Here is a 19,294-nt window from a genome sequence, read left to right on the forward strand (position 1 = left end):
ATAAACCCATGCATTTGCCCTAGTTAGTCCCCCTGACTCTTGGGAGCAATTTAGCATGGCCCATCCGCTTAACCCACACATCTTTGGCCTGTGGGAGGAAACCGGAGCACCCAGATGAAACCCACGCTGACACGGGAGGCATGTATAAACTCCACATAGACAGTGACCCAAGCCAGGAATTGAACCCGGGTCCCTGGCACTGTGAGGCAGCAGTGCTAACCACTGTGTCACCGTGCTGCTTTGAAATGAGTTGGGTGTTTCTGGTATTACTGTCCTTTCAGGCAGTCAGTTCCATATCCCCACAACCCTCTGGGTGAAAAAGAATTCTTCCGCTATCCTTGAATCCTTCTACCAACTGACATGCCCCAGGTACTGACCTCTCTCCTAAAGTAAACAGGCCCTACCAAACCATTCTATCCAGATATTTCGCTTTGTTGTGATTTTTTGTGAAGAATTGATAATAATGGGCAAAAATGAAAATAATGAACTGTGGGCCATAAACTCTGTGTTCCCTCACACCGGAATGCAGGGATTCAGCAAAGAAGAAATCCATCCCAGAGTATCACAGGTAGGGGTTTACATGGCAACTGCTCAGGAGAGCAAGCTTCCACTGGGCAATAGCTTTGTACTGGGAATCATCTGAAAATGTAATTTAAATTGCAAACTTTGGAGGATTCCAATGAGTTACACCAATAATTATTCAGAAAACAATAGAAGAATTTTTCTTCTAACTTCTGGGTGACTGTTCTAGAGATCAAAGCCCACCTCCTCTTAAGACTCCCACCCATCCCCGATCCCCCAGGAGACTCCAGCCAACCATGTACTGTAGGGATGCTGTGGCTCGAACTCTCCTCTGACTCAACTCGAATACCTCCATACCCGACACAACACCCATCCCACAGTCTTGACCCAAACCTTACCCCACAGGTCCAACCCAGCCCCCTTGAGCCCCCGCCATACCAAACCCCCACCCCTGAGTTCTGACCCCCTTCACACCTGCCAAGGTTTGACCCCTACACACGAAAGTCTGGTCACACCCACCCCACCCAGAAGTCCAAAACCATTCTCATCCCACCCCATCCCCTAGAATCTTAGCCTTTGTATTAAAATATTCACATTGAAGCAGGGACAATGTATGTAACTTTTATAAAGCTCTGCTTAGTCCACAACTATAGCATTGCATCCAGTTCTGATCATCTCACTTTCAAGAGTATGTGAAGGATTGAGAAGGCACGAAGAGCACCTTGGTGTAAAGGTGCTTGGTGTAAATCTTTACACCTTAGGTGTAAAGGTTCGCATTCTAATCAGTAATCTGTAAACTGTCTGTGCTTTATATGCTCTGTCTGAGGCCAGATCTCTCCATTCACCTGACAAAGGGACAAACCCCGAAAGCTTGTGAGTTTACTATCAAATAAATCAGTTGGACTTAAACCTGGTGTTGTCAGACTTTTTACTGTGTTTACCCCAGTCCAACGCCGGCATATCCACATCATGACTCTTTAGCTAATGCAAGGACTAGGGGACACAGACTAAAAATTTGGGAAAGTGATAGAGGGAATATAAAGAAGGACTTTTTCATGCAGTGAGTATTATGTGTTGGAACTCGCTGCCTATGTGTGTGCTGGAATTGCAGATGTCCATTGGTTTTAAAAGGAAATTGGATAGATATTTGAGGCAAATAAACTTGCAGGACTGTAAGATCATTCAGGGGAATGGGACTAACTGAATTGCTCTACACAGAACAAGTGTGGAGCCCTTCTGTGCCATGATCTCTCAGTGACTCCTGCATATGAGAACACAGTGAAGAGCTAAAAAAACACTTTCCACAAAATGATATCTCAAATTACTTCTACTTTGATATAGTTGGTATAACAATCAAATAACCTAATAAGTTCCAGTAATTCTTACCACAAGAAAAATAGCTGAAGAACAGAAATATTCCCTTGGCATGCTGAGAATGATAATAAGTTTTTAAGTTTATTCATTAGTGTCACAATTAGACTTACATTAATACTGCAATGAAGTTACTGTGAAAATCCCCTATGTGCCTGTTTGGGTAGACTGAGGGAGAATTTAGCATGGCCAATCCACTTGAGCAGCACATCTTTTGGACTGTGGGAAGAAATCGGAACATCCAGAGGAAACCCACACAGATATGGGGAGAACGTGCAGACTCCGTACAGACAGTGACCCAAGTTGAGAATTGAACCTGATTCCCTAGCACTGTGAGGCAGCAGTGCTAACCATTGTGTCACCATGCACTTACTGAGTGAATGCAAGAGTCAAACAAAGCAAATGTGTAAATCGGGTAACCATTTGTAGGTTGTAAAATGTTCCAAATTTGATTTTAGAATTACAAGACATTTGAATTAAGGAACTGCAATTATAGAGATGGGAGCACCTTCTGGAAATCAGCATTTTGCCAGAACTTTGATTACCACGAAATACATTTAAAATATAATTTTGATACGTTTGCATAAAGCAAAACAGCAGAGGAATACATTACTGCCAGATTGACAAGAGGGTAAACCGACCATGGAGACATTTGCCAAATGCACAAGTCACAATTCGGTGCATTCTCAGTCAATCAAAATTGATTAGTTTTGCATCCACTGATGATGTGAAGTTATTCAATTCCTCCTCTTTTTCACAAGTAATGAACATATTTATATGCAAAGGCAAAAACCGCTGAATTTCATTGATTAGCTTTTTAATCAACAGTTAACTTTTCCAGAATTTCACTTTATGCAATCCTGCTTGGGGCTTTTTTATTTAAATCAAGAGTTAGAAATGTTGAGTGAGTTTCTATTATTTGTTTGCATTACCGTATATCTGACTGCTCTCTGAAAGAAAGGTGGAGGTTGACTGCAAACCAAACTCTGCTGCTAAAAACCCGACCAGTCACCCAGGTGGAACTTGCTTCTTTCCTACTGCCTGTGGTCTACCCAGCAGGTGACTATGAGACTATAAGACATAGGAGCAGAATTAGGCCATTCGGCCCATCAAGTCTGCTTTGCCATTCAACCATGGCTGATATTTTTCTCATCTCCATTCTCCTGCCTTTTCCCCCTAACCCCTGATCCCCTTATTAATCAAGAACTTATCTATCTCTGTCTTAAAGACACTCAATGACCTGGCCTCTACAGCCTTCTGCAGCAAAGAGTTCCACAGATTCACCACTCTCTGGCTGAAGAAATTCCTCCTCATCTCTGTTTTAAAGGATCGTCTCTTTATCCTTATGCCCTCTGGTGCTGGTTGTCCCTACTAGTGGAAACATCCTCTCCATGTCCATTCTATCCAGGCCTCGCAGTATCCTGTAAGTTTCAATAAGATTCTCCCTCAGCCTTCTAAACTCCAACAAGTACAGACCCAGAGTCCTCAACCGTTCCTCTTACATCAAGCTCTTCATTCCAGGGATCATTCTTATGAACCTCCTGCACTGCACTGCCAGAATTGAGCAGGCAGTGGCCTGCACACATTTCCAACATCGGAGCCCTGTTACTGCCAATGGAGCCACTGCATTTTAACCTGGGTCATGGCAAGGAAGCAGCAAGCTGACCATTGAACGGAAGGAGGTAAATAGGAAACTTGCCTTTGTGAGCCACACTGAATAGAAATTCAGAACTAATGAATAATTAAGAACTGTTCAGGCTTGAATTAGAACTACAGTTTAGCTTTATATTTGTCTCATTCTGGTTGCAAGTTTGTCACTGATTATGACCACAAGATCATTACATACAGGAGCAGATTTGACCATTTGGCCCATCGAGTAGTTTGATCATGGCTGATAAGTTTCTCAACCCCATTCTCCCGCCTTTTCCCCATAACCTTTAACCCCCTTACCAATCAAGACCCTATCTATCTTTGTGTTAAATACACTCAATAGCCTGGCCCCCACAGCCTTCTGAGGCAATGAATTCCATAGATTCACCACTCTCTGGCTGAGGAAATTCCTCCTCATCATGGTTCTAAACTTTATTCTGAGGCTGTGCCCTCAGATCCTAGTCTCTCCTACGAATGGAAGCATCTTCTCTGCATCCACTTTATCCAGGCCATTCAGTATTCTGTAATTTTCAATGAGATCCTTCTAAACTCAAGTACAGACCCATAGTCCTTAAAGGCTCCTCATACATCAAACTTTTCATTCCTGGGATCATTCTGTGAACCTCCTCTGGACTCTCTCCAAGGCCAACACATTCTTCCTTAGATACAGGAGCCAAAAATTGCTCACAAATATCCAAATGTGGTCCGACCAGAGCCTTATAAAGTCTTGTATAAGCTTTTGTATTCTAGTCCTCTTGAAATGAATGCTAACATTACATTTGCCTTCCTAACACCCAACTCAACTTGCAAGTTAGAGAATCCTGAACTAGGACTCCCAAGTCCCTTTGCACTGCTGATTTTTGAATTCTCTCCCCATTTAGAAAATAGTATACACCTCTATTCTTCCTGCCAAAGTGCTTAACCGTACACTTTCCCACATTGTATTCCATCTGCCACTTTTTTGCCCACTCTCCTAACCTGTCCAAGTCTTTCTGCAGCCACCCGAGCCCCTCAATACTATCTATTCCTCCGGCTATCTTTGTATCATCTGCAAATTATCCACAATTAAATCTAAATTGCTGGGTCCTATAGAGATTTATGTTAGAAGGTGACAGATGAGAGGTCAGTAATCCAAGCTAACGGTTTCAGCACTTTCAGCATTGTGAAAAAAGAATCAATCGATATGACTGTTCCAGCATTATTTCAAAACTGTGGGGCAGACGTCATGCCATGTCTTGACATATGTCTATGGGCGGCATGGTGGGGCTGCCTCACAGTGCCAGGGACATGAGTTCAATTGCAGCCTTGGGTGACTGTCTGTGTGGAGTTTGCATGTTCTCCCCATGTCGGAGTGGGTTCCCTCCGGCTGCTCTGGTTTCCTCCCACAGTCCGAAGACATGTGGGTTAGATGGATTGGCCGTGGTAAAAAATTGCCCCTTAGTATCAGGAGGATTTTCAGGGTAAATACACAGGGTTACAAGGATAGGCCTGGGTGGGATTGTTGTCAGGGGTTGAATGGCCTCCTTTCATACTGTATGGTTTTTATGATGATTCTGAGGAGGATATTACAGAGCCCCTCCCATAGACAGTGAAAGTGTGTCTCTACCACCGCAATTGTTCTCAAGACCAAGGTTGTGGATGTTCATGTCTTGTTTTAGCACTCCTATTTTGCTGTTTGGGGTAACTCTTGATGAGGTTACCATTAATGGTAGGTTTTTTCACCTCAGTGCCCTCTGTTGCCTTAAATTTTTATCCTGAAGAAGTTGGAAAGAGCTAACTTTTGAAAGATGAATGCAACTTGACAACTTCCAGCATATCCAGCATTGACAGCTGGGACTCTTTATGAGAGACCATCTGGGAGAGGAATCCCTTTGAATTTCTGATAGACAAGAGGGGGTTTCTTCCCTGAAAAATCTCTTCATCCACAATAGGTGCCAATGATGGGGCTCTGGGCTTTAGGAAACTGGATGACTCTGTGAAAAGGAAGTCATCCAAAGCCGATGTGTCCTAACTCACATCAAATGTTATTCACCCAACATCACTGTGTTATGTTGGCTCACCTACACTGGCACCCAGTTAAACAATGCCTGAATTCTAAAATCCCAATCCTCATTTTCAAATCCCTCCATACCCTGGCCTTTCCCTAATTCTGTACTCTCCTACAGCCTTACAACACTCTGAGATATCTGTGTTCCTCTAACTCTGGTCCCGTAAGCACTCCCTGATGTTAATTGCTCCATCATTGGTCGCCATGCTGGAGCTGCCTATCTCTAATTTTGCCACCATGGCAGCACAGTGGTTAGCACTGCTGCCTCCCAGTTCCAGGGACCTGGGTTCGATTCCCAGCTTGGGTCACTGCCTGCAGAGTCTGCACATTCTCCCCGTGTCTATATCGGTTTCCTCCAGGTGCTCGGGTTTCCTCCCACAGTCTGAAAGATGTACTGATTAAGTGCATTGGCCGTGCTAAATTCTCCCTCCGTGTACCTGAATAGATGCCGGAGTGTGGCGACTAGGGGATTTTCACAGTAATTTCATTGTAGTATTAATGTAAACCTTTTCGTGACACTAAAAAATAAACTTAAATTTAAGTTTAATCTCCAAAATTCCCTCCCTCATCCTCTCCGCCTCTCGATCTGACTCTCCCCCCTTAAGATGCCCCAAAATTGAGCTCTTTGATCGAGCTTTGAGTTATTATCCCCAATATCTTGCTTTACGTGGCTTCAGTTTTTATAACTTTCCTGTATCGAGCCTCGGAACTGTTTATTACATTAAAGGAATGATATAAATCCAAATTGATGTTGTAAAGCAACCAACCCTCCAACAAAGAAAGCATTTGCATTTATGATGGATATTTAAAATGGAAATCACTAAAGCTATATATACCATGCCTGATGATATGCAGCAGCAGCCACGGTAACTGGTGTTGATCTTGATTGCTCAACTGTGTTGCGTTTAGCATTCTAAGGGATTCATTTACAAACTGCGACCTCAAGTGATGCTTTAGAGTGCTTGTGCAGAATATCAATTTTCTTTCCCGTTTATAGAACAATCTGTATGCAGCTGATCTATTACAGCGTCCTACTGAACGCATCTTTTTCTTTTGTAAGTAAAAATTCATTCTCAGATTGTGGGTATTGCTAGCTCGTTCATCGTTCACTGCCTATCCCTAATTGCCATTGAGGTGGTGATTCTGAATCTCATTTTTGACCCAATGCAAGCCATGTGATGGAAGCCATTCCAGGACAGTGTGGCACTGCTGCTTCACAGCGCCAGGGGCCTGGGTTCAATTCCCAGCTTGGCTCACTGCCTGAGTGGAGTTTACACGTTCTCCCTGTGTCTGCATGGGTTTCCTCCAGGTGCTCCAGTTTCCTCCCACAGTCTGAAAGACATGCTGGTTTGGTAAATTAACCTGAGTAGGCACCAGAATGTGGTGACTAGGGGAATTTCACAGTAACTTCATTGCAGTGTTAATGCAAGCCTTACTTGTGACTAATAAATAAATGTTTTTTTAAAAAAGCAGTCTGACCCCCGGCAATTACGAAGAAGTGGTGATCCATTGAGGCAGCACCGTGGTGCAGTGGTTAGCACTGCTGCCAGGCTGACTGTCTGCTTCAAGTTTGCACATTATGCCCATGTCTGCGTGAGTTTCTTCCGGGTGCTCCGGTTTCCTCACACAGTCCAAAGGTATCTGGGCTAAGTTGATTAGCCATATTAAATTGTTTCTTGGTGTCAGGGAAATTAACAGGGTTAGTCAGGGGCATAGAGAGATAGAGCCTGGATGGGATTGTTGGCTCGATGGGCCAAATGGCCTCCTTCTGGACCACAGGGATTCTACGATTATCAAGCCAGGATGGTACGTGGGCTTGGTTATAGGAGGGGAACTTGAAGGTGATAGTGTTCCCATGTATTTGCTGCTTTTGTTGTTTTAGGTGATGGACGTCAAGGCTTTGGGAGGTATTGTTTCCAAGGCCTTAGTGAGTTGCAGCAATGAATTCTACAGCCATGGTGTGCCAGTGGTAGAGGAATTCAAAATTTTTAAGTTTAAGTTTATTTATTAGTGTCATATGAAATCAAAACTTGCATGTTTGTTATCCTCAGTGTTCCTTTAAAGGATCTGATAAGGCTTTTTGTGGAACCACAGAACTGATCATCTTCCTCTATAGGGATGAATTGTAGTTGGAGGCCTTCATAGAAACTAAAAACAGTAGACCATTCGGCCCTGCTCTATCATTCATTTTGACCAGGGCTGATCATCAAATTCAATATCCTGACCTTGCTTTCTCTCCACTATTCCTCAATCCCTTCAGCCCTCAGAACTATATCCAAATTTTTCTTAAAATCATACAATCTTTTGGCTTCAGCTACTTTCTTGTTGGAGTGACTTCCATAGATTCACCACCCTCTGGCTGAAGAAATTTCTCCTCGCCTCAATCCTAAAAGATTTACCCCTTTAACAGGCAGAATGCCCAGATTTGCATGTGAAAGAACCCATCCTGTAGATGTTACTACTCTTTTTGTTCCTCCTTGCTTGGACATTCAAAACACTTCCCTCACCGTTTCCTCCTGAGGTCGACTTAGTCCTCCCTGTTATAAAGGCAAGGGCCTATCTGGCTCCAGGATTCATCAAGGCTCTGAATGGGCCTTCTTGCAGTCCCATTAGTGTCCACCATTCGGTTATGGTGCTAGAGGGTGGGATTTTCTCCCATTAAAGGGGGACATCACAGTCTCAGCCTGTTGAGCCTGCTGGCTGGCTGGCTGTGTTACAGCGACACTGGCTGCTGGCTGACTCTTGCTTCATCCTGCTTCGCTCTCCACGGATACTGCCTGCCATGCTTTCCAGCACTTATATTTTCCCTATTGTGTCTGGCCGAGTACTTTAAAACAGGGATTAATTTGGGAAGAACTTCCATGCAATTTCTTTCAATGGGGCAATTAGGAGACTCTAGATACCAATTGGAAATCTAAAGAGTTTGAAGCTTTCAAATTCACCTCTTAATAGAGAAGAAATTCAATGATTTTATCTTATTCCTATACTCATGAATTATTGTACGTAGGAGCAATGAATTACTTAAGAAAAGGGAACCAGAGTAGGACATACACTCTTAAACCTGTTCCTTCATTCAATAGGATCTAGGGTGAATTTTGATCTGCTTCCACTTCCCCCTACACCCTCCATCCAGCCCAATTTCCATATCCCCTGATTAGCTTTGTACCCATAAATCTGTCTCTCAGCAACGAATGGGTGGCACGGTGGCACAGTGGTTAGCATTGCTGCCTCACAGTGCCAGGGACTTGGCTTTGTGTGACTGTGTAGAGTTTGCACATTCTCCCTGTGTCAGTGTGGGCTTCCTCCAGGTGCTCCTGTTTCCTTCCACAGTCCAAAGATGTGCAGGTTAGGTGGATTGGTCATGCTAGTCTCTCGGGATGTATAGGTTAGGGGGAATTAGTGGGGTAAATATGTGGGGTTATGGGAATAGGGCCTGGGTAAAATACTCTTCCAGAGAGTTGATCTCCTTTGGCATTATGGGAATTCTATGAATGTACTTAATGACTGAATATTCACAGCTTCCTGGGATAGAGAATTCCAAAGATTGCAACCCTATCAATCTTACGTGACCAATCCCTTATCCTGAGACAATCCTTCACACTACACAATTACTTTCTCATTCTCAACCTGCTGTATGTCAGCAATAAACTGGCTTCTCTCATGCTCCTTAACTTAAATCCTGATGATGAACTTAAAAAAAACATACCTTACTCTCTGATAGTTCTAAGTATAAAGCCAACAGATCTTTTCTGACATATTCCTTAACATTCGGAGAATAGTTTCTCTAGTTCTGAACTGTCCATTATTCATCATTTCAGAATAATGATAGGGCCCTGAACCAGAATCCCAAATTACATTAGGAAGCCAGATCGAACACCAACATTTTTCCTATTGTGGCATAAATGTGAGGATAGGATGGTCCACTCCAAGAGTAATTTCACTAACAAATTAGGGATCTTTTATTATAAAAACAAACTTTATTTAATAACACAGTTTAACTATAATGCTAACAAATGAAGCAGCTTAACCATTAAAAGTTGAACAATAATTTTAAAATGAAAGAAAACAACTTTAGTTTCTAATGTATCACTGCTTCACTTCTAAATAAGTAGCATTCCTCTTAAAGGGCTTAAAGGCCATCTAAATATAGTTAGCAATCACAAATATATTTGTTAAAATGAGTATAGTCAGCCTTGTGAGTTTTCAGAGAGATAGAGAGCTTTCAGAAGTCTGAAAGATTCTCACTACAACCAGAACAGCCAAACTCCAACTCTTTTCTGTAAAAGCCTTTTTGCCCTACTTATCAACCATATAATCACATGATCCTATCAATCCCTCTAAGCAAAAATCTTTAGAGAACTTAGGTTAAAAAAAAGTCCAACATCTCTACTAAACCATTTGCAACATTGAAATAATTATCCTGCTCTCTCAGCATCTGAGCTATATTCCTACCAGACATACTGACTACCTGTGGCATAAAGCTGAATTTTTAAACATTCTCCTGAAACATAAAAAACACACTATACGTACATATGTTATATATCATTCGCACACTTTCATCATACTAATATTTGTAATTTTATCATATTAAACTGTGAAAATGTCTCCGAGTTTCTCTTAAGCTTTTATACAAGAGCAAATGCTGGAGATCTGAAATAATAAGAAAACAGAAAATGCTGGAGATATTCAGCAGCATCTATGGTGAGAGAAACAGAATTAACAACACAGGATCAGAAACATTGGGCCAGATTCTCAGATGTTATGTTTAAACACAAATGGACAGAAAGTGAACTCAGTGCCCAGTTAGTGGCTTGGAGAGCTGCCTGTGTGATGCCAACACCAAAGGCATGATGGGGACTGTTGCTGCCAATTAAAACAGGCAACTCCTTGAGGTGAAACATGTGGAAAGCAGTGACTGATGAGAAGGCTAGGAGCCACGCTTGTGTCAATGTTCATTAATTTAAAAATTAATGCAATAAAAGGCTTAACAGGGCCCCCGAACAAATGTGCATACAACGATTTGGCCTGCTGGGACAAAAGACATTAAAAAAATTCCAATCTTGAATTAAAATACCTTCTCACATGCTCCTTAAGGATCTTAAAGGATCTATAAATTGGTGGTGAGTGCATTTCCTGCACCCCCCACCACTGTTTCCCTCTGTGAAAATCCTTAACTATCCGGTATCTGGATCTCAAGCCAATCTCTGGGGCCATAAATTTTAATTCCCACTCGTGCTGGGTCCTGGTGTCATAGACTTTGAAAATCCAGCCTGTTAATTCTGATTCTTTTGTCCACAACTGCCAAAGCTGCTGAGTGTTTCCAGAAATTTCTATTAAACTTTTAACTGTGACATGAAACACAGTGTTACCAATTAGGTGACAAGGTTTTTATGACAGTTTATGCATTCGAATTTAATCCTCTTCCGTTTCTAATCGTAATCAGTGACTAAAGATCCCACTGATGTACACCATTAATATGTGGCAATTTCATAGGGTTGCAGAACACAAATTTGCACACAGTTTGGGTGACTTTTTTTTCCCGAATTCCCAATTGTTTTGTTTCTAAATTTCAGGACCTTGCAAAGTCACAGAAATAATATGAGCTACATGCATATGAGTGAATTGGAGCAGCCCTGAGACATCTGTGTGATGTATTTTGCAAATTTGGCAATTTTTTCATCCAGAGGAACACAAAGGACCAGTGGGAAATCATGTGGCATTAATTTTCAAAAGTAGAATAGAACCATAGAATCTCTACAGTGCAGAAAGAAGCCATTTGGCCCACTGAGATGGCACTGACCCACCGAAAGAGCATCCCGTACAGGGCCTCCCCTCCACCTTATCCCCCATGGTTAATCCATCGAAGCACACATCTTGGGACAATAAGGAATCGTTTAGCATAGCCAATCCACCTAACCTAAAGTCATAGAGATTTACAGCATGGAAACAGGCCCTTTGGCCCAAATTGTCCATGCCGCCCTTTTTTTTTTAAAAACCCCTAAGCTAATCTCAATTTCCCGCATTTGGCCCCTATCCCTCCATACCTATTATATCCATGTAACTATCTAAATGCTTTTTAAAAGATAAAATTGCACCCACCTCTACTACTACATCTAGCAGCTTGTTCCAGACACTCACCATCCTCTGTGTGAAAAACTGCCTCTCTGGACAATTTTGTATCTCTCCCCTCTCATCTTAACCCTTTGCCCTCTAGTTTTAGACTCCCCTACCTCTGGGAAAAGATATTGACTATCTTTTTATGCCCTTCATTATTTTATAGACCTCTACAAGGTCATCCCTCAGCCTCCCATGCTCCAGAGAAAAAAGTCCCAGTCTATTCAGCCTCTCTTATAACTCAATCCATCAAGTCCTGGTAGCATCCTAGTAAATCTTTTCTGCGCTCTTTCTAGTTTAATAATATCCTTTCTATAATAGGGTGACCAGAATTGCACACAGTATTCCAAGTGTGGCCTTACCAATGTCTTGTACAACTTCAACAAGATGTCCCAACTCCTGTATTCAGTGTTCTGACTGATGAAACCAAGCATGCCAAACGCCTTCTTCACCACTCTGTCCACCTGTGAGTCTATTTTCAAGGAGCTATGAATATGTACCCCTAGATCTCTTTGTTCTGTAACTCTCCCCACACCCTACCATTAACTGAGTAAGTCCTGCCCTGGTTCAATTTACCAAAATGCATCACCTCGCATTTGTCTTAATTAAATGCCATCTGCCATTCATCAGCCCACTGGCCCAATTGATCAAGATCCTGTTGCAATCTGAGATGACTTTCTTCACTGTCCACTATGCCACCAATCTTGGGGTCATCTGCAAACTTGCTAACCATGCACCTGCACATCACTGGACTATGGGAGGAAACTGGAGCACCTGGAGGAAACCCACGCAGACATGGGGAGAACAGGGTTCCATTCTGGGATCTTCCCATTCAGTTATAACATCAACTGGGATCATGACAATTGGGTAACGAAAGAGCGGGCAGTACAAGTTTTCTACAAGTGGGGATGGAGTGTCATAGTTCCAAAGTGAATAAAAATTTCTTGCTGAATTGTAACCCAATGAAGCGAAGAACTAATCAAGCTTACAGTACCAATAGATCAAACTCACGAATGAACAGTACAGAAGTGCCTGCAGAACTGAAAACTAAGACTGTCAGCTGAAATGACTGAAATCACAAAATGGTCTGTAAGTGTCAATAAACTGTAGACACTGAATACAAGTGCTTGTCAATGTGGACAGGCAAGTGGACAGCTCACAAAAGATCGTTTAAAACCTGCAGAGGAGTGGAATGACGTGGCTTGTGACATATTGAAACAAACAATAAAAACCCAGAGCGAGAAAATGTCTGATGCTGTTCAAAGCAAACTAAATAAGACCCATTTGCAATGGGGTTAGGAGAAACTACAGCATCTTGAAATATTGAAACATCAACCCAAGCGAGGGTATGAAACCCTTTAATGTGAAGCACCTCAACAGCATTCTTGAACTGGCTGAAAGAGGTTTTGATCAGAGAAGGGCAGAACAGTGATTAGCACTGCTGCCTCACAGCGCCAAGGACCCCGGGTTCGATTCCAGCCTTGGGTCACTGTCTGTGTGGAGTTTGCTCATTATCCTTGTGTCTGCGTGGGTTTCCTCTGGGTGCTCCAGTTTCCCCCCACAGTCTGAAAGACGTGCTGGTTAGGTGCATTGATCCGAACAGGTGCCGGAGTGTGGCGACTAGGGGAATTTCACAGTAACTTCATTGCAGTGTGAATGTAAACCTTACTTGTGACTAACGTGGAAAAAACAGTGAGTTGTTACAATACGAAGAAGACATTTCACCTTTTTGTTTGGAAATAAAGTTTTACCATGCCTGAATTCAGAAAATGAACTTGGAAGGCCATTACGCCTACAGCTAATGGCAAAGATAACAAATGGACTGCAGACTTAAATGAAACATTGTTTGCCGAATTAAAGACTGGGAATAAGAGGAAAAAGAAATACAAGTGTCGAGTTATGAAAATTCTATGCTGCATAACTCCTGCTAACCTTCCTTTTTACATGTATTTGCTTGTGTTTTTTGGTTACACCTGTGTAACTTTATAATGCAAAATGTGTAATTATGAGACAAAACATAAAGGTTATTTGTGCAGAATGCCATAATGCTATTAGGTGTTTGTGATATTAAGCATAGAAACTAGAAGTAGAAGTAGGCCAATCGGACCTTCGCTTCACCTTTCATTATAACCATGGCTCATCTAATTCAATACTCTGATCCCACCTTCCCCCCTCCCCCCATTTCCCTTGATTCCTTTAGCCCCAGGAGCTATATTTAATTTCTTCTTGAAATGTTTTGGCCTCAACTACTTTCTGTGATAGTGAATTCTACACATTCACCATCCTCTGGGAGAAAAACCTTCTCCTCACCTCAGTCCCAAAAGGATTAGGCTTATCCTCAAACCTCTTATGCTTGTAAAAAAAAAGTGTGAAGTTACTGGGGGGGTGATTTTCTGACCCCCTTCATGGTGGACGCAAATCCCGCTGTGCCTGGAAACTCTTGCGAGAGAGCCATAACGGGATCTGGGCCGGGGAGATCTCAGGATCGACAGAATTTTAAAACCAGTCAGGAGAACTGCGCACTGCCCACTGCTGCTTCAGACTCTTGTGTTAGAGATTAACTTGCTGCTAATAGTGGCCACCCTCTCTCTCCAACCTGCCTACTTGTAATTCAGAATGGGTTAGCCAATTCCTTTCCCTATTGCTTCAGGGTCTGTACTCAGTCATTGGATACGTATTGATGGCACAATGTGTGCTGATCCAAGCTCTAAAACTCCAATCCTGCCCCTTGCAGTCGTGGGATTTATCTATTGTATTCATTATTCATTGTATGGTTCCCATTCCAGATGGTCCAGAATCTACAAAGTCTGCTTTAGATTGCCTTGTACCATCTGAATAACCACACCAGCATATCAAATATGTTTCCCTTTGCTGTTCACATCAAATAGTAAAAGTCAGCTCTGATTTTACTAGCAAGGCTGCCCTGAAATCGGGGCAGGCGAGGCTCACAGGACACATTCCCCGTTGGCCTCGGGCGTGATCTTACAAGCCTCAGGCAGCCGTATCGATAAAATCAAGGCGTATTTTGCAATTTCAGTTATTTTATTGGTTCATGGGATGTGGGCATCTCTGGCTGGCCCACATTTGTTGACCATCCCTAACTGCCCTCCATTTCAGAGGGCTCATGTGAATCAATCACATTGCTGTGGGTCTGAAGTCACACGTAGACCAGACCAGATAAAGGCAGCAGGGTCCCTTCCCTAAAGGACAATAGGGAACTCAGTGAGTTTTTACAATTAGATTTTTAATTACAGATTTTTACTGAATTCAATTTCCACACTCCGCGAGATCTCTGGACTTGAATTGTTGTGCAATGCTCCTTTCAACAAGTTCATTCGCCAGATATACTCTGCACAGCTGAGACAAAATGTGGAGTTAAGAATGGAGATTAAATACCATTCTTTGGCAACAAGGTATTTTACAGCACCTGTTTCTTTAAGAAAAGTAACACCAGGGACTGTTTTTTAATATCAATTTTTTTTCCTGTAGTAAATAACATACAGAGCCTGACTTGACTAGTGAAAAGGTAATTATAGTGAACGTTCTGATGAATTGCTTTGATCGCGATCAGTTCCTCTGTGTATTTCTTTCTCTCCCACTTTGCTGGATGTCTCTATGTTAATGGTTGAGAAGGCCAAAGCCACACTTCTGTGGGCTTCAACTTGTTGAAAGGAGCGTTGTGGGCTTCGTCACCTTTTGGGTGACGTACTTTGGAAGTTGATGAGGGGGTAGGATGCTTGGGCGGCATTCCTGTTTCTTTATGTGACTGGGAAGCTTTTCTTGGGTACGGCTGCTGGCAGGACTGGAGACGGGCAACAAATTAATGGTTGTTTTGAAATCTCACTGGAACATTGTCACCAGGGGTGCTGCCTCCTACCAGCACCCCTATCCACTCACTGTGTACAGAGATCGCTGGGCCATTGAGGCTGGTATGATTAGATCCAGAAAGTTGAGGCCCCAGTGGATTTAGCATTGCCAATCCACCTAGCCTGCACATTTTGGAGTATGGGAGCAAACTGGAGCACCCGGAGGAAACCCAAGCAGACACAGGGAGAATGTGCAAACTCCACACAGTCACCCAAGGCCAGAACCGAACCTGAGTCCCTGATATTGTGAGGCATGGGTGAAAGGCCTTAATCACAGCCCTGCCCAAATCTATGAAGGGGTTTACCCTTCATCCCAATGTATCTAGCAGCTTTGAGAGTCTTCAGTGCAGGTGTTCCACATTGACCTCCATCTGTGGCTAACCTGTCTCAGCAGTGCCCTTCTCTGCTGAAGGGACTGCCAGGGCTCCATTGGAACCTATCCCACCATCCTGGAGTGTGGACGCCACCAATTCGGAATCGCCTCCTGAAAGGTTGCACCGCTAGCAAGTGTGAGCTCTGACCCACATTTGTTCCCGATGTCAAGATTCGAGACCCAGAGAAAAATCCAGCTCCCACAAGTCTGTAGAGTTAGCTCCAATGTGCATTACTGTATAAAACACTCTAGTGAATATATGGGGGGTATGGCAGCAGAGTGGTTAACAGTGCTGTCTCGCAATACCGGGGACCCAGGTTCGGTTCTGGCCTTGGGTAACTGTGTGGAGTTTGCACGTTCTCCCTGTGTCTGCCTGGGTTTTCTCTGGGTGTTCCAGTTTCCTTCTGTGCTCCAAAGACGTGCAGGCTAGGTGGATTGGCAATGCTAAATTGCCCCCTCGTGTCCCAAGATGTGTAGGTGGAATGATCATGGTAAGTGTGCAGGGTTATGGAGATTGAGCAGAAGGGAGAGTTGCTGTAGACCTGATGGGCTGAATGGCCGTTTTTTCCACTGTACGGATTCTCTAAATTTAGTCCAGTTTCAACATAATTGCTGTCCATTTATATTAAAGGATTCGAATTTTTGTTTTATACAGAAGATTGTTAGGATAAGAAATGTTTTCAGAAACAGTGATGGAAGCAGAATATCTGTTAACTCTCAATAGGAAAACAGGTAAATATTTGAAACAGAAAATTTAAAAATGTTATGAAGAAAAAAAACATGTTAATGTCACCAAGTTAAACTCCTTCCTTTCACTTGAAGACAAGTGGCAACTTATTTCCAGAGTTCCTTGGAAGCCAGTTGCTCTCCAGTTCTTTGCTCAGATGTGAGTATTGGCAGCCAATAGTCTTTTCAATGATGGGGAACACCATCAGTTTACCTGTTCCCATCTTTCCTTGCTGGCCATGTACACATATACTCAGCAGATACTGATACTGTGTAAGAACATTTCTATTAATTTGCCCGCAACCATCTGTGACATTTGGGTGGAATCTTACAAGAATTTGGCAGTGTGTCAGTTCTGGTGAGAAAACCGGCCTGGAACTCTCCAGCTTCAGTGGCCAGTTTTCTCTCAGATGTTGTTCCTTCAACTGCCAAAACAAATTGAGTGGGCGTGGTTTGTGCCATCACTGTCACAAGGGGAATCAGCTCCACTGAGACCAGGGCGCCCCAATCACAGAAACAAAAATTTACCTTTCCGTCCTTCGCTCCCAGAAGTGCCTCTGGACTTCCCTTCGATCATCCCTCAGCATAACAACCCCCCCCCCCCCCCCCACACTGATCATCACCTACATTGTCCCCCTTCCCCCCCTGATCAAAATGACCTTTGCACTCCTGAGGGGGGATCTCCATGACCTGTTTCATGTCTGGGTGAACTTGTTGGAAACCTCATTGATGTGCTGAGCGTTCTATGTTTCCTCTCCGGCACGTTTGTCGTAGGGGGAGGGTTGGGGGGTGGGGGTGCAGGGTGGAGCATTCCCATCAGGCTTCCCACCCTAATCCAATTCTCTGCAATTTTATGCTGGGATGGTGAGGTCAAGGCTGGTACACCCTCCCTTGCCCCAGTTGAAGCCCTTAACTGGCCAACTATTGAACATTTAAAGGCTACTTCCCGTATAGTCTCAACTTTCAAGTGAGCAGGAGGGCTACAGGGCCGTCACAGGGAAGCCTGAAAAATAGCTTAGTACCCAGCTTAGACAGGAATGGAGGGTTGGGGCGGGGGGTTGAAGGGGGCATTAGCAGCCTCCTTCCAACATCAGGTACCCTTCCCCATCCCCCAACCCGGGATCTGCAAGTCCTCCCCCTTTACTGACCTTTCCACCAACGCCCGGGAAGGCGAGGAACAATCAATGAAAGCTCATTTAGGAAATGACTACACATTAATGCACACTTAACATGTAGGTTAGCCGCAGGGCAAAGAATTAATGGTGTGCCTTTCTTTTTTTAGATCACAGTATTTCAATTCCTAATCATTTCATTTTAATGGCAAAATGATAATATTCTTAATTGTATGATTGCCTAAAAAAGATTAAGCGTGGCCCCATAATTGCTTGCCATTATTCAGACATTTAAGATAAGTTTGAAATTACTTTGCAGTCTTTAAAATAGATCTTTACTAATGATGTTAGGATAGTAAATGGGATGTAATTCGGTATTAAGTGCTTAGCCTTTTTTTAAGTTGAAGAAACATATAATTACACCAGCTGGCACGATAGAGGACGTGCCCCCTGCATTTAGCAGGAATTTCACCATTCACAATATCAGAAATCAATCTAAATGTGGAGATTCTCTTGTGTTACGAGTTGTCACCTTCATCCTTCCTGTCAGCACATCTATTTTTGGCCTCGTTACGTTTGCTTCCATTCTCGTTACTATCACCATTTAAGTCGGAAATAAGCCAACAGTATTTCATTCATAATGATTCGTAGGCATGGCACTCAAGTTAACTTCTTTCAAAGTGAAGTGAGACTGACAAATTTGGATTTAAAAGACAGCCAGTGAAATAATCAGTTTGTAGTCAAAGAGTGTTCGGCAGAATAATGTCCTTTGTGACTTTCACAATTGGTAACATCCCAACGTGAAGGTGTACATCACAGAGGTACAAACATACAAAATAGAAGCAGAAGGGACATTTGACCCCTTGAGCCTGCTCATGCATTCAATCAGGTCATGGCCACTCCATTTGTGTTTCTAATTCAACATTCCCACTTATCTTTGATTCCACTGCCCAACAAGAATCTATCTATCTTTGCCTTAAAAATATTCAGTGACACCCCCACCTCCACCATCCGCTGAGGCTGAGAGTTCCAAAGTCGCACAATCCTCAGGGAAAAGATATTCTTGTCATCTCTGTCCTAAAAGGGAGTTCACTAATTTTCAAACAGCTCCCCCTAGTTCTGGAGTCATCAAAGGACAATACAGCACAGGAACAGGCCCTTCAGCCCACCAAGTCTGTACCGAGACAGATGCCTCTTTAATATTTTCTTGCTTCTCTATCTATATCTATGTCCATATTCCTCTATTCTGTGCCTATTCATGTTTCTATCCAGATGCCTCTTGAACTTTGGTATAGAATCTTCCGCCGCCTCCTCCGGCAGCTCGTTTCAGGCATTCACCATCCTCTGTGAAAATCCCGTCCCTCACAACTCCCCCAAACTTTCCCCCTCTCACATCCAACCCTTGCCCTTTCCATCCTGTGGAAAAGACTCTGACTATCCACTCTATCCGAGCCTGTCACACTCGTGTAAACCTCCATCAGGTGCCTCCTCAACAAGAAGAAAGATCTTTTCC

The 19,294-nt window shown here is 43.1% G+C and overlaps 1 protein-coding gene across 1 annotated transcript in view; it reads right to left on the reverse strand.

The window, feature by feature from the left end:
- LOC145350693 (serine/threonine-protein kinase 32B-like) overlaps positions 1-19,294 on the reverse strand; it is a 250,846-nt gene that overhangs the window by 26,424 nt on the left and 205,128 nt on the right. The window lies entirely within an intron of this gene.

This window comes from Carcharhinus amblyrhynchos, chromosome 1, assembly GCF_965287045.1.
Source record: "Carcharhinus amblyrhynchos chromosome 1, sCarAmb.v2.hapA, whole genome shotgun sequence".
Taxonomy (NCBI): Eukaryota; Metazoa; Chordata; class Chondrichthyes; order Carcharhiniformes; family Carcharhinidae; genus Carcharhinus; species Carcharhinus amblyrhynchos.